Source organism: Amphiprion ocellaris, chromosome 24, assembly GCF_022539595.1.
Source record: "Amphiprion ocellaris isolate individual 3 ecotype Okinawa chromosome 24, ASM2253959v1, whole genome shotgun sequence".
Classification (NCBI taxonomy): Eukaryota; Metazoa; Chordata; class Actinopteri; family Pomacentridae; genus Amphiprion; species Amphiprion ocellaris.
Genome location: NC_072789.1, coordinates 5,199,888 through 5,216,429, shown reverse-complemented (window position 1 = coordinate 5,216,429; position 16,542 = coordinate 5,199,888). Strand labels below are relative to the sequence as shown.

General features: G+C 39.2%; 1 protein-coding gene across 3 annotated transcripts in view; it reads left to right on the top strand.

Moving 5' to 3' along the window:
- The window catches only part of il1rapl1b (interleukin 1 receptor accessory protein-like 1b), a 353,384-nt gene that overhangs the window by 84,271 nt on the left and 252,571 nt on the right, over positions 1-16,542 (top strand). The window lies entirely within an intron of this gene.

Here is a 16,542-nt window from a genome sequence, read left to right as displayed (position 1 = left end):
GGGGGCCACCTCCATCATGGCTATTAAATGACATTAATGTGAACCGAAGGGGGAAATGGAAATACAGAAAGGTGATTCAGCCTGTGTGTTTATGTACGTGTGTGGCATGTGTGCAAATATCACAGATGTCATACTGGAGCTCGAGCACCTTCCATTCCTGCTTGGCACTGCTGTGCAGAGTTATTGACTGTTGTGAAACCCGAGAAGCTGTGGACTACATGCATAACAGACGTGCTCTCAGTTAAATCTTTTGAAAATCCAATTCCCCTGAAGATGAGATTCCTCTTTCCCCATGCCTTGTTCCATTTTCCATCACAATCACTGGGCATTGATCTGATTCAAAGCTATTTATTTTTGTTGCAGCCATCATGTCATGAATTGGCAAGTATGGTAGATCAGGCAGATAACAATATGTCTGGGATTGCTGCTTCGCCCATTCAGAGAAAAATCATGACTAGAGAATGTAGAAAGAAACCTTTGGCTTGAGGAAGTTAAAACTATTTAATGTTTAAATCCTAGACATAAAATGCCTTTAATTTTTACATCGAATGAATGCGTTGATCTTGAATTAATCTTATTTTGGCTTTTAGTCATCGGGCTCGAATGTTTAAAAAACATAAATGTTTGTACAAGCATGGAAAAATGTACATTTTAAATCAGATTATGCACTTAAAAATAAGTAAATCTAAAGGAGAGCAGGGATAATATTTGTAATTTTCTAATACAATTGGGTCAAATACAGGTCCTATAACAAGAAGATTGAATTATGGTCAGTTTAATTTGGCTTTTTGGACAAGAATTGACCCAGAAAAGACTTTTTAATATCAAAGTAAAACACATTTCTACAAAGTAATGTCAATTAATTGAAAATGTAAAATATAAATCGAGGAATTGTATAAGTATTCACCCACTTAAAAGTGACTTATCTGATTCAACAGAGGTGCAAGAATTTGGTGCTAGAAGTTACACAATTAGTGAATTGGAGATCATCTGAGTGAGATGAATGCGTCTTAAGTGGCTGTAGTATAAAAACACTTGTATCTGGAAGGTGCAGTCACTGGTGAATCAGTAACTCCTGGATATAACTACAGCATAAACACAAAAGGACACTCCAAGCATTTGTTGAGAAAAGGTTAATTGATTCTTTAACTGATAGAAGTATATTCAAGGACAAATATAATTGTTATAAAAGCCCAATCTTCAGTAGTTTTAGCTTCTTAACTGTGAAGAATTGCTCTGTAAATGATTTTAGATGGATTTTGGTTTTTCGGTTGGACAAAACAACCAAGCTCGAGATGTAACCTTGGGTTATCAGAGCTTACAATTAATGAGCTTATTTATATTTTCTGACTTTAGGGATCCTAAATAGCGGTGAATTGATTTTTTTGAGAAAATAGTTGATTCTTTGCCGAAAGGAAATTACATTGATGCCAGTGTTTAAATATTTCGTTTTTGGTGGATGTGTCCATTATTCAGCCAAATTAGTGTTGGGATTAAAAGGCAATATTTAATATGTTTTGGGGTTATTATGTTAGTATATAACTGTGGCATTGTAGGAAAGACTTTCAGTTTGAGGAAGCCACCAATCAAAGTAAAGATGTCAACAACAGAACTTTTAACCAGAAGACTGGGGTTTGTTTGCTACAAGGAAACCATTATTCTTAGACATGAGTGTCATTTTCTCTTGCTGTTCCATTAGGCTTAGGCACCAAAATTACTTGGTTACTTTTAGAAAAAAAAAACACGGTATTTGGGTTAAAATATGTCCTTTTCATCCCTTTTTACAACATTTTTGAAGATGTGCAACAGTTTGAAAAGCTGCAGCAGTAAAACAATAAAATACATGTCACATACATGGTGATTTGAGACTGCATAATCCAGGAGAAAATCCATCACAACATAATAGACAGTACCGTTTGGTTGTATATATTTTTTGGGAGACAAGGCTGATTAGAACAAGTTTGCCAATGTTTGAAATCCGAGAGCTGGACTGCTTTGTTTTGTTGTTGGATTTTGCAAATAATTGTTGCATCAATCTGACAAATTAGTCTGATTTGTGAGGATTCATTTGATCGATTAGCCAAAAACAGGCGCGTTCGCTTGGGTGTTTTATCCATAAACGGCTATTTGTTGTTACATTTGTCCAAAAATCAATTCACATTCCAGTTTTATTTTAGATAATCGGATGCCGCTAACTCTGTAATCACCTAGATGTTGGATTCCGCTGAGATTTCACCTCTTCCACAATACAGCAGTCTATAAGAGATGTCACAATTGTGTCGCCACCATATATGTTATATCAGGTGAGGTCAAAAGGTTCAACAAAAGACTGTATGGAAAAATAAATGGCCTTCATAACTGGGACCCCCATTCACTGAGACAGTTGAGCATTGGGTTTGCCTTTTTCCTGCTATTATTCAACAGAGATGTATCACAAAGAATGGTCTTGCTTGCAAATCATTTTCATGGCCACTCATTTTTTAAGACCTTGATGTGAATGCCTTCATGTATGGCTGTGAATTGAGCCTAGCGTTCGCCGCCGCCATGCTAGCTTTATTTACTTCCTGCATGTAATGGCATTCCTATTCTAACAGAGCAACGCTTAATACCTCAATAAAAGGACGGTAATGGCATCATTTCCAGCTGTCTCTTTACATCGCTCTTTGAAAACATATTCCTGTGTTTGTATGCGTGTGACTTAGTCGGCTTCAAAGCATAAAGTTGACCGGAATCAAATGCATTTTAAAAGCGTTTATTTCCCCATTTGTTACGGAAGAAAATAAAAGGACTCGGGGGTCAGCCACAGTGTAGAATGCCCCGCGGCTTAAACGCCGCGCTGGTCAATTGCAACAGTGAAAATGAAGAAGGAGGCGGCGAAATACTCATGTTGCACTCTCTCTGATGAAAGGGCCATCTGAGGCATGATCAGTTACCTCGATATATGGTATTTGTCTTTGCTAGAGGCGAGTGACGTCTAAAATGAATGCTTTTTTCTGCCCCCTTTTTAATCAGCACTAGAATGAGAAGCCCATTGCTATAAGCAAGAGGACAGAATTATTATTTTCATTCTTTCTTTCCAGCCCCCGCTGTCGTCGGGCCATGTCTGGAGGTGATCCTCTGAGGCCCATCCAGCCTAGAAAGATGAAGTTCATGTGTTTTAGATAGCTTTTAGAGAGATGTGGATAGAGGATGGAAATTGCATGCCAGGAGAAGCAAAATGAGCAATTTTTCCTCCCATTTCCCCCTTCTCTCTCCATCGGATCTGTGCTTACTCATTCATGAAGGCTTTGTTGTGTCATTCCATACGTCGGCGCCGAGATAAAAAATCGCACAAAATGCCAGTTGGCGGGAGGAGGAAAAAAAAAAGACACCCAGACTGTTATTTTGCAGAATAACTGCAATACCTAAATGCAATACCTCTAATGTTATCAAAACACCGTCACAAGGTGTATTCACATTTTGACCTGTACTCTAAGTGGCTGGTGTTGATATTCAGAGAATTCAGCCGAGCTTTTTATTAACCAATTTAGGACGGCGTGGTCGCAGCTTTTGAGTATTCACAGAAAGAAAATGCTGGTACTATTATGTCCAGAATCTACTCGAGTGGCAGCCGTGAGCGCGGCCTATTTGCATACACTATATGAATGCACACATGGGTACCCTTGGTGGAAACGCTGAGAGTGTTTGAACCAAATTCTCCCCTCAGAGCCAGGCAGGAGCTTAAATAGAACAGCTACGTCAAGGGATTAATAGCGAGTGAAATCAAGGAGCGCTTCATTAGCAGTTCTTCATTTGTCATTTGTCATTAGCCACTTCACACGAGACCTCGGGCAGCATAGTATTTACAGCTAATTTATACATATATTTCAACCTGCCTTGAGTATACACAGGATGAGCCTGGTGGACTCGATCGGAGCATGCAGGCCGTGTCCAAAACGTCTCCTCATTTGCCGCCGCTGCAATTTTTGGTTGAAAAAATCACTTTGAAATGCAGCTCAGTGCCACTAAATCAACAAAATGTGACATTAGTCCTGCCGTCGATGACACAAAATGATGATAATTCATCATCCATGTGTCCAAAATCTAAATTTCTTCCTCACTAAGCAGCCAAATAAAGATAGTTTACTACACAGGAGTGGTAGCAGTTCATGCTAAAGCCAAAACTGCACCACATGTGTGGGTGTGCTGCTATGAATGCAGATAGGAAGATGAAATTCTATCCAGGCAATCCAATTTGAAGGCTTATTCTAATGCTTAATACTGTAAAGTGTTTTGTGATATATTAGGACAGGGTTGTAGTTCTCTGGTTAGTTGTTTTGATCCCTTCTATGTTGTCATCCTTTCATTCATATACATACATACATTTACTTTAATGTATGTATATTGACCTTTATTGTGAAAAAAATGAAAATGATTCTGTCTTCACTTTTGCTGATTGCAATGTAAGAATTCCATCTTCATCATGACAAAGTGTGCAGCACTCACACAACAGATGAGTCAGGTTAAGCTCCATTGTTGGACAGCCTTGCATTTTAATCTTCTCAGTATGGCTTAAGTAATGGATAGTGCCAAGAAGGTATACAGTGTTTGGACAGTGATGTTTTGGGATTTTGCCTCTGTAGGCCACCATAGATCAAGATCAAGAAGGAATCAAGGTGTTTTTTTGTCTAAAATGAGGCATTTTCTGTCCCTAAAGCAAAAAGAAAGCAGAAATCCTGGGTTATTTGCTTGTTTTTAAGGCTTCAACTAGGTTTATAGTACAATGGTCATATTTCACACAAGTGCAACAAGTAGAAATATGTTTAAAAAGAAAAACAAATATGGCTTCTGAAACTGACAAAAGAAGCCAGCTTATCTTTTTGTCTGTTCACAAAAGCTCCAACATATTGTGAGATTTCGTACGGCTTTTTCTGGAGACAATGATTGTCTTTCTTTAATGCTGCTGTGAAGTCAGCACATTATTATATACTGTTGAAAGTAAATTCACCATAAGTTGTTGGCTGAAATATGAATCCAATATATATTTTTGAACAGAAAACATCAGAAAATACCTGATTCTTTCGACCAGTATGAACTTGTACCAGAATAGTGAGAAGAGAAGAGAGTGGAGATGGAGAGAAAGCTCATGATCCAAAGCATTATCTGTCAAACATGGTGGAGGCAGTGTTATAATATGGGCATGTATGGCTGCCAATGGAACTGGGTCACTGGTGTTTATTGATGATGTGACTGCTGATAGCCATAGCAGGATGGAATCTGAAGTGTGTCGAGCTGCTTTCTGCTCACATTTAGGTGAATTCTGCCAAACCCACAGGACAGTGCTTCACAGTACAGATGGATAATGAGCCAAAACATACAGCGAATGCAACCCAAGAGAAATGGAATGTTCTTAAATGGTCGAGTCATTCACCTACCTCAGCCCAGATGAGCATGTTTTTCACCTACCCAAGACCAAACTGAGGGCAGAAAGACTCACAAACAAGTAGCCTCATGGGAGGAAAGTCAGCATTTGGTGAGGTTCGTGGGTACCAGACTTTAGTCATTCATCAGCTGCAAAGGATCCAAGTATCAAAAATAATCCTTTGGTTTATATCTATGCTTATTCATCTAAATGCGTTTGTGTCTGTGAAAATGTCTGCAATTCACAAACAGCAGCATTCAATCCTGGAAAACTGGATTCCCAAGAATCCACTTTCAGCCAATTTTATGTTTCCTGGGAAATCTGACAATAGAAATCCAAGAAAACAGTAGTTACGTTGGATGCATAAACCATACAGATATGTGCAAAATATGTGTGTTTCTACTGGAACATGCATCTCCTTTATGCAAGTTCTTTATACCCTCCTACTTGCATGTAATTGTCCAAAATCTCCACAATGTCTGCCAACTACTTTGCGTTGAAGGGGTTCACCAAGCGGTTTGCTGTGACATTTAGAATCTCAGCATGAGAAAATTGAAAGTGAAAGTCCACCAAGGCATGCAAGAATACAGGATTCGTGCCTTATTCAAGGTTTTGTAAAAAGATTTGACGGAGTTACAAGACGTTATTTTGCATTCCTAATTATTAATATGACAAATAGTTAGTAAATTAGTAAATAGTAAATTGGACAGGTTGGAAACCAATAGATGTTTACTTCATACATCTGCTTGTTGTATGTGGTGTAGTTTGATTGTAGATGAAGTTATACCTTCGCCAATTTCCTACAATTCCTGTGATTCATGTTAACAGTTTTTTTTCAACCCCTTGAATTAACTTCAATCACACCTCCATTGCTTTAATTCAAAGTCATTATTGTGGTTTGCAGAAAGAAAGTTATGACAATTGTGTCACTGTCCGTCCAGATACTTCTGTATCCGGCTAATTTCCAACTCAGTTCCTATGATTGACTTCATTTTCGAGCGCTCATTACCGTATTGTGTGAGGTTTGAAATATTAAAACAACAACCATTATCCAGTTCGCTTACACCCATGGCTGCGCCGCTGCATCATCTATATATTTAAGCATTACAATTCCAGTAATAATCCAATCTCCAGTTTGGTTAATGACAGCAATAATTTTACGCCGCTGAGACATCCTTTTGCGCTCCAGCTGTGGGTGTGCTGGGGGGGGGGGGGGGGGGGGGGGGGGGGGGCTTTCTTTACCCCAGCCAGCTCTGTCTCCCCCCTCCCCGCCCAACAACCTGGACCAGACCCACTGAGACCGGCTCTCAACAGGGTTCTTGATTTATGGGCCACTTTACAAGAAAGGCCTGGGGACGCAGCACTCCTTGTCCTCCGATATTGAATCCTGGCTGCCTAGCATGGAGATGTGGGTCGTCCGTTCTTGTGTGAAAGCTTATTTGCATTGCGCCGTTCAGCTCTCAGTGGTAGCTACAGCATGTCTGCTCGCCTTAGCTCTTAAGTTTATTTTTGCTTGCAGGGGCTGTTTGGTTCAGACACATTTACAGAGAAAAGGTGCGCTGAAGACAAATGGCTTTGGCAGGTTTGTGTGTGCACCCGTAATTGTATATGATTTAAACATATTTAAACAAGTATCAGAAATATGTTTTGCTTTATTCTTCCATAAAGCAGCATATTATCTATTTCAATCGAATAATTTGATGCTGCACCATTGATTCCTCTTATCATTGTGCGTTCATGATGAAAGCCGAAGCAAGCATACAACCTCTGAACACAAAGCCAGATCAGTTGACTGTACAATTTCAAGCACATTGTTTGCTAGAAGAAAGACTTTGATTATTTGTTCAAAGGCTTTGTCTGTTTTCTTGCTGTTGGCTGGATTGTGCATTTTTCGCAGTTGATTCTTCCAAGTGACTGATTTGATTGAAAAAAAAAAGCAAAAAAATCAGCAAGATAAATGTTTAGCAGCCTTAATGATTATAGTTGCTGCAGGGTAGGCGTTTATTAACTTGTGTTAATAATCTGACAATCCTCTTTCATTCCCCCTTAAATAAGCCCAACGGTTCTGCTGCTGCTTAGACAAGACAGTAGTGAAATGATTTGGCCAACTACAAAATCTGCCAGGGCATTATTTCTCATTTTTGTGGGTCTTTACTTTCTCCATTTTTGTGGTTTAAGAACGTTAATGTCAGACATTTTTATTGATTGCTATTAATATTTCTCTTTAATCTGTAAAAAGCTGCTCTGTAGTATTAAAGGATGTCAACAGTCCTGCTTCTTTTAAAGATTTTTCTTTTTTTTCTCCTGCTGTTACACTGTAAAATATGCACTGTTTCTTTTTTTTCTTCCTTAAACTCAGAGCTCCTTGAAGAACTTAGACTTTGATGCTCTCCAATGAATAGCATTAGCATACTGTAGAGTTAGCTCAAGACTCATCGGTTCAGCGGCAGATCAGTCTCAGTGTCACAGATTTAAATTTAGGTGCTGAGTAAAAAATGTGTGTTGGAGGGTTGTGTGTGCGAGGGAGATAAAGAGAGGAACGCTTCAGCCTGTGAATATCTAATCGCTGCCATTGGAAGTCTCCACCTAAGCTCGGAAATTCTCATTTTTCTCCCGCCGTCCCTCTGAAATACACCTTGCTCTTACCACTGCCATAGCTACATGTTCAACTTGAGATAACCCTGCAAGCATGAGGTTTTTACAAGTGTCATTCAGCGAGCTTTACTCTTCAGGTGAATCCCGTATCAGACCTGTTGGAGTTTTGATTGACATCGGCGGTGCAGATCAAGCCAAGAGGGGGGAAAGCAGTCGTGAGTTTTACAGACTGGCCGGATTCTATTACATGAGTAACCCAGAGAAAGAGCTAATCCAAGTTAGCCGACACAGATATTCTCACATAGAGAATAAAGTTGCCGGATGAGCCAGATGTTGCGTAGGCGGCTGTTTTAATAGCATAAAAGGAGCAGTTTAGCTCCAGCGCTGTGCCTGTCAGAATCTCTGCATTGTTCTATATTGGCGTTACAATGTGGGGAAATAGATTGCCTACAACATGTTTACAAGAAGAGCCTGTTATCTGGCTTGTAGTATCATTTCAAAGACTTCTGAATGATCCGCGATCCGAAGAATTGTCACTATTAATTTACCAGCATGTGAGTCATCTCAGTGCTGTTTTGCAATAAATCCATAGCCATCAGAGTTAATTTAAAACTTTTTCGACAGTTTGAAGAGCGGCTTTAGTGCCCATAGCAGCTGGGAGAGAACAAACACTTCTTTGACAGGCCTAATAATTGTTTCTGTTTGGAAAAATCAGCATCTGTTAACACCGGAGTATTTGCTGTAAATGGATTTAAATCACATCAAGTTATTTTATAGACTGTTATTGACTCAACTCTGGAAGCTATGTTAAAAATGAAGGATATTTTGAAGATAAATCCACAGTTACCTGAGTATTCCACAGTTATTAGCCTCTTTTTGTGCTGCTTGGCTCCATCTCATGATACTGCCTCTAATGGCTGCCTGCTCCTCAACCTCTTCCTCTCCCTTTACTAGCGCTCATTCATCCTCTTTTTCCCTTTCACCTCTTCCTCTTAGTAACTCCAGCAGGCTCTCCCTTGGTCCACTTATCCCTGGCCTGGAATATCCAAAGAGAGAGCTCCGTTCATTTAATGTCATCCTTATTTTCATGACAGCCAGGCAGGATAAAGAATTTAGTTAGTAGGCAGCTCAGGGAATGGGACTAAGAATTGGACGTGACTGTAAAGACAGTTTGTGTGTGTGTGTGTGTGTGTGTGTGTGTGTGCGCGCGTGCACGTGTGTGTCTGTACAATACACTGCAAGTGATTTTTTTAAACATTTTTTTCAGCTGACTGGTGGCTAACAGCTCGTGAGACCAAAAATATAAAATATATAAATTATACATAGTGTACTGTATCTACCATATTTCACCTAAAGTGAACAGGTTCTGTCACTTTAACGCAGCTTAGTAACTATTGACGTCAAATGGGAAGCTGAAAGCCGAGTTTAATTCCAAAGCCTGTTGTTTATTTGGTCATTTGTTGAGATCAACTGTACATGCTTATTCCCGAAAGAGCGATATTGAAGGAAGATTTAGGAAATGGAAGATTTCCTGAACCCAGAGGGAAATAGATTCCTATTTTTAGGGACATGATGTAGGTTAGATTGCAAGCTGTAAGTTAGCCAGCTGTCAGCTTCCTAGTTTTTTGTTTCTGTATATCTAAAGTGCAGAAAAATTCAAACTGGTGCAGTAACAATAATACATTTTTGCACGTTCCTTATTAGCTCATTTGCAACTTTAGTACATAATGTTTATAATGAAGCTGTATTTTTGTTGCTCTTCTTGTAAGGAAAGAAACATTGTTAAGTTTCATTCATAAGTTGAAGATGCAAGTTTTTTGTTTGCACTTTGTGCCCCACTTCACTTCATGTCAGTTGAATTCCTCCTAAAGTATTTATCGTAGCACAGTGTAGTACATATCGAATGAAACCACACAACATGGCCTTGTCACTTGTCTCTGCAACAAAATGTCAGAGAAAAATTGTTTTGAATTTACATCTTTTTTAACCTTAGTTGCAACCTGCATAAAATAATGCACCAAGCACAACATTTTTCCAAAGTTTTAAGTCATACAGCATCTCTCCATCTTGGATCTGATATCGCCAGATTCCAGACAACCTCCCCAACACAATTATGAAATATTATCTCTACAGCCAGAATGTTGTGGTGAGATACACGTTAAGACAAAAATGTCAAATCTGCAAGTGTTATTGTGTTGAATAATGGTAGATCTGGATATCCTAGAGTGTTGTGAACAAAAACAGGACACAACATTGTATGGCTAGGCCTCATAATGACCACAGTAAGAGTTTATAGAATAAAGGTAATTAAATTAATCTGACTCCTAGGGGTTAAAATGCCTTAAACTTGGTATAATTTTTGGTCAAATGTGTATTAAGCTAAATTGATTTCAGGTTTCTCCAACGTTCATTGTCTAGAAGGCTTTGAAATAACGTGAACCATTTTGTAAGGAGCTAAAATTGACATAAAATGTATTCTGACTTCAATAAATGACTATTCAATGAAGATAGAAAATTTGGGGGAGATGTCGACAGCTGGTGTACTTCATTTTTTGGTTGTGTGTGGATGGGTATTAGCCAATCCATTCTCATTCCTAGCATGTTAAATGTGCCGTTTTGTCAAATCCACCAGTTGTATATGCTGGATGAATTGGAACTCCATCACTTTCGCATTTTTTAAATCCCTGCAGTGTGGCACCATCATGAAAATCAAGCAAGCTGTCACAACATATTGCATCTAGACGGCTAACTCTTAAGAACTTCACATTTTGAAGCACACGGTCAGTAAATGTGTTCCAAGCAGCCACAAAAACTGCTTTACACAGAGACAAATTAGCATTTTCTGAAGATTTGCAATTGTATAATGTTGCTACATATGGCGAATTAATTTATTTCTTATTCATCTGTTAATTATGATCTTAACACTTGATGTTTTTTTTTTTCCCCTCATTGTTCCAGGGAAGTCGTGAAAAAAAAAAAAAATTGAAGACAATCACAGTATGAAGTGTGTTTAGACATTGATTGCATTCAAGAAGCAACCTCTTGCTCTTCCCTCTCTTTTCGCTTCCCGCATTACATGTCAAGAACATGGAGGCTCGCGGTTGCAGGGTTATTAGATAATCTAAAACGGAATAATTCAGCGAGGAGAGCGCAGACTTGTGTGGGTGTGTGTGTGCGTCAGCCAAGGGTGTAAGGGCTTGAAAAGTGTTTCTCACAAATAGAAATGTTAATAACTCGCCAAGCAGAGTTCCTATCAATTTTCCAACTGGAGGTGGGAGGAATGGGGGCAGAGGGATGGGGTGGGGGAGAGGCAGTGGAAGGAGGAGGGTTAATGACAGAAACAGAGAAGGTGTCTATTCATACTGCAACCTGGAATGTTGCAGGTCATGTAATTACATTTTTTATTGCATTATGCGAGTCAAATATAGGCAGCGTTATGAATCGTGGTTTCGGAGTAAAGTTCAGTTTGTCATATTCAACGGTTTCTAGCTTGAGGTATAAATTTGTCAATATGTTCAGTTTTTCCATTAAAATTAGCAATGATTTCATGGCATTTTGGTACAAAAATGGAGGCACAAAAACAAGCAAAAGCATCTGAGTTTTACACCCCAGTACAATCATTACTCCCATCGGCAGATCTTGCAATGTCTTCCCAAACAACCGGGTGAAGAGTTTGCACAAAAACGAATCTCTGTTATTGCCTCTTCCTGTCAGTTTCCTGTTGCTATCTGGGTAACATCCTCCAAAGATATGAACAGTCATCCAGCAACAGATCAGATATGGCAGCGGTTCAGGATTGAGCACGAGGGCCTTCAGTGTGAACAGCCTCGAGAAAATGTGTGACATAGCAAGAGAGGCTTGAAATGAGAGATTGGTATAAATCATCATCTCAATATCCATCTGGCAAGCCATAGTAAAGCGGCAAACCCTCAGTTGTAGATGGCTGAAATTGTTTGTGCGCGAAGAGGGAGATGCATTCCTTGGGGCTAACTCCGAACCCCGAGAGTGTTGAGTGAGTGCCCCATTTCTCTTGCCGAACACCTCCTCGAAAGTAATTGAATTTTGGATGAATCCGCTGAGGAGGAAACACTGTCAGGGTTGGTGGGGGAGGGGGAGAAAAGTGGGTGCTTGAGGAAAAAAACAATCAAAGAATGAGAGGCAGGTGACAGCACCTTTTGGATGAGCCTCTCCTTAAAGAATGGCACACTATGAGATGCTTGACAGGATGCGCTTTCATAGAGGGATTTTTAAGAGAGGGCTATTTCTTTTTTTCGTCTAAGATTTCATATTTTTCTTGGACATCCAGTATCCATTCATTTCTTGAAGGGGGATAGCTCTTCTTGCTTTTTTTCCCCTGCTCTATTGTGTTCCTGATCATATCTCTGACAGTTAGACAGCTACACTGAATCTTTCACTTCGCGGTAGCTAATAACCATGTGCCAAGAAGTAAGATGATAGTGACAATAATACATCGACACCCTTCTCATGATTACAAGTTGAGTGTTTGACCCCGATAAGCCCTCATAAGTAGCTGTCTTCAAACAGGTGGCCATCGTCTTAAACGCACTCCACCAGCGTCAGGAGCAGAAAATGAACCCTGCTACTCGTTGTATTTGGGGAAAACATTGCAGAAATGTAGCAGAAGTGGAACGCAATGAAATCATGGCAATGTCTTGAAACATTTGTGGTGGCAACAAGCCCTTTCTGCTGCTATCTTGAACACTCACACCACTTTCCTTTTCATTTCATGCCAGTTTACTCAAGACTCAAGACGTTGCTAAAATCAGTTGTGAAATTGCAGAACTGTTGCAGCAAAGGGGAATATACATCAACAGTGTTATCATGAATCAAATGTGATGGCAAAGATGATAAAATCTTTCTATCTTGTTATAAAAGGAAGCTGTTTGTAGTCAAGCTGGTGCCACAATGAACCACGGTGGCCACAAAGCAAAAGAATCGACCTGTCTCTAAAGGAACCTCAATGCAAATAACAACCACACAGACATGCGGTGGGCAATCAAAGCAAGAATGCCTGCATCAATACACGTGAACCTCGGCTGCCAGATGAGCTCAGCACCTTTTTGTGCTTGCTTTGATCTCAGCAATAATGTGAAAAGGGCATCGCTTAGGGTCGACATGAAGCTAGTAAACTACTCTGACGTGCCACAAAACAACGTGGCACCACCTGCAAGATCCAGAACATCATCTTTGCTGCTTCCCTGCCCAACGCTGGCAACACAAGCTGCATGCACAGAGCCCACAGAACAGTTGAGGACATCATCTAGTCCAGCTTGAGCCTGATAACCCTGCTGCTCGCCTGGCAGGAGATGCAGGGGTCCGCTGACTGTGGGGCGGCTTCTTCCCTCAAGCTGCACGACTTCTTAAAATCTCTTAAACAGTATCACCAACAAAGGCTCAAATGTCAAGGATCTCCCCTAACCTTGCTGTACTTGCTCCACATCTGACTCTAAATAATATTGAACTACCAGAATATTCAGTTCTTGCTCTGACTGCTTTTACTTAAATTGCGAGCCATAATACAGTGCTTACTTCTTCCTTTTTTCTGCAGCATGAAGTTGATATTTTACCTTTTTGCAATATACTTGTTCCTCATGACTTCATTCAGTGATGGAGAAAACCACTGTGTATGCACCATATGTGCCCTAAGTGCAAAATTTGGATAGTGCACCAAGGTTCAAGAAGCTACTAATAAACAACAAAACCCAAACTGTCCAAATAACCGCAGATAAATTGAATTTAGTCGTGCATAGCCAGACTGGTCTCCACAATGCTGTAAGTGCTGCACAATGCTCCATAAAGTAAATTTTAATAGTTATAGTAATAAAACTCACCCGGGTTGTTTTTTTTTTTCTTCTTCCTTTGGGACTCTGTTGCTCATTGAATCTGCATCCCCGTCCAAGAATGCGACTCCATGCAATTCAGACTTGAGACCATGTTGTTACTGTGTTCAACACAATAAGATTCTGACATCTCCAGATGCCACCAGATTAATGCAGTGGTATACTTGTCTGAGAGAGGCTCATACTTCTTTATTTCCCATGAAAAAAGATCAAAATACCAAGGTTCTAACCTTGGTGGGAGGATAAAAAAGAAACTGAGATCGGTGTCCTTGACGACAGTTTTTTGAAACCTTCTACAGCTGTTTTTTTTTTCTCACATGTGCTGCACACAAGCTCATACCAAAGCCCAGACTCATGTTTTCACGTGATTCCTCAATATATTTTTAATCCCATAATCCACCTTCGTTTTTACATAGTGAACACATGCAGACATGATCGGCGTACCCAACAGAGGACGACTTGCGGTGTTTTCTCATCAGTATGGTCGGTATCAACAAGCAGTTAATTACAATGCATCACAAGAGTGCATTCTTAACCTTTTCAGTGATATTAAGTGTTTTCTTTGATGTCTAGCCATCCAGGTTATCACTGTGAGCTGCAGGGATACCGAGCATAACTGGCGAATCAGTCATTTCCTCTGTGTTCAGACCCAAGATCGAGGTTTTGTGCTAATGTTGCATACTCGCACCCAACATGGAAAACTAATTAAAAAGATAAGATTTTTGTGTAGTGGCATGAAGCTTTTTTTTTCTGAGGTGCCACTGGTTGCAGGAAGCAAGGGCTGATGACAATAGGCCTTTGACGAGGAGAACACAGCAATGTCACCATGTCTGGCTGCCGGCCAGTTTCACATGCCTCCGAGTGTCTCGAGGGTTATTATGGCTTTTCAGGGTTTCCTCTCAAAGGCTTTCTGATGCAGCTTTGTGGAATCTATGTGAAGCATCTTTGTCGTGACTGAGATGCCATTGGAAGCGCCCTTGCAGTGTCCATGCGCAGCTCGTCGAGCTAAAGCAGAGATGGGACTTTTGCAAGGAGATGAACTTGTACCCCAACAAAAAGAAGAATTGCGCCGTCACATGGAGGAATTTGATGAGCCAGTGTCGCTGAGGAATTCTTGTAACTGCTGGCGAGAAATCTGAGTAAACAGAATTAACTTTAATCAACTTCATTTCAACTCTAATGTACATTCTTTGCAAAGCTGACAAAGAGTGTCAACAAAAATGTAAGTTAAAAATTGACATGTGGCTACAACTGGATTAAACCACTTCAACCATTAGCACGTCTTTAAAGCTGTGAATGTATTTTATTAAAAACAAGCTTTTTGAACAATTAGCTTAAATTGCATGGGCCAATATTACTCATTTGGAATTTAACATGACATATTGCAAATAAATAGACATATATTTGATGGGGACCCTTTTTGTGCCCAAGGCATATTCTGAGGTGGAGATTTTAGTGTTGAAACAAACTTATTTGTGCTCTCTCATGGACAAACAAGAAGATTTTTTTTTGACATTTTTGCCTATATAACGTGTTTTAGGTCAAACATGTTTGGCATTTCAGTTCAAGTTAAAATCTCATCTAATTTTGCTATGTTTTAAAGGTCAATTCTGACAAAGAAAGCATGGGCAATTATTGCTGCTTTTGCATAGTACATTAAAATTTCCTAAAATGCATCTCTGGGATCAATATATAATTGAGACACTTTTGAAATCCATGGGATATATCTTGCATACATTTTTATTAACAGTAAAAAAAAAAAAAACAAAAAAAACGTTTTTTATGTTCATTATGATCATGTCTTTACAAATTCCATAATTATTTATGATGGAAACAATCACTTATTAATAAAAAATGACTGGATATCACTAAAATGTCAACTAAATAACCGTCTGAATTTAATAACAACCACCTTCTAATTAGCTAAACAATAATAAAATGAACTTATTCAAAAATTGTTTTGATTGTGTTCTTTTTATTAAGATGAGATAATCATGACAGATATTTTTTGGCAATATATCAAATTTTATATGGAAAATAACAAATTGTATCTGTGTCTGAGAAATCACTTAGAACTAAGTTCCCCATTACAAAATCACCTCTCAAGGAAGTAGGTTAATTCCAGATCACATGACCTGCTCCACATGATGTCAGTTCCTCCTGAAGAAAAGACTGGTGAGACTCCAAGGCTTTCTGAGTTATTTAATATAAAGTAATGTGTGAGTCGAGTGTGGATTTATCGCATATCAACAGGTTTACTAAGATATCTTTATCAATAACTTTCAATTTCAATTTGACTCAATCGTATATATAATATTTAGAAGAATCTTTCTGTAAAAATGCCAAGTGGTGTTTAGTTTTAGGCGTCCGTGTTTATTTTAGGCCTGAAAACAGCAAAAATGTCAACTATGACACCTGCCAGCTGTGTTACAAAAAGTCCCGCAATTATATATTGACCCTCTCACAGTGAAATTTGATTGGATAGTTGTTGTTTTCATCATCCACTGCATGCATATGAGTATATATTTAGAGAATGACAGCTTTTTCATCAACCTAAATCTCATGTTATTCCCATTGCCATTGCCATCATTGTCACTACAAGTTCCAGTCTTGGTAGTTATCAGTATTTTAAGCCAGATCCGCTTTTACCTGCCTCTCACACACAGCCTTCCTCAATAATTATGT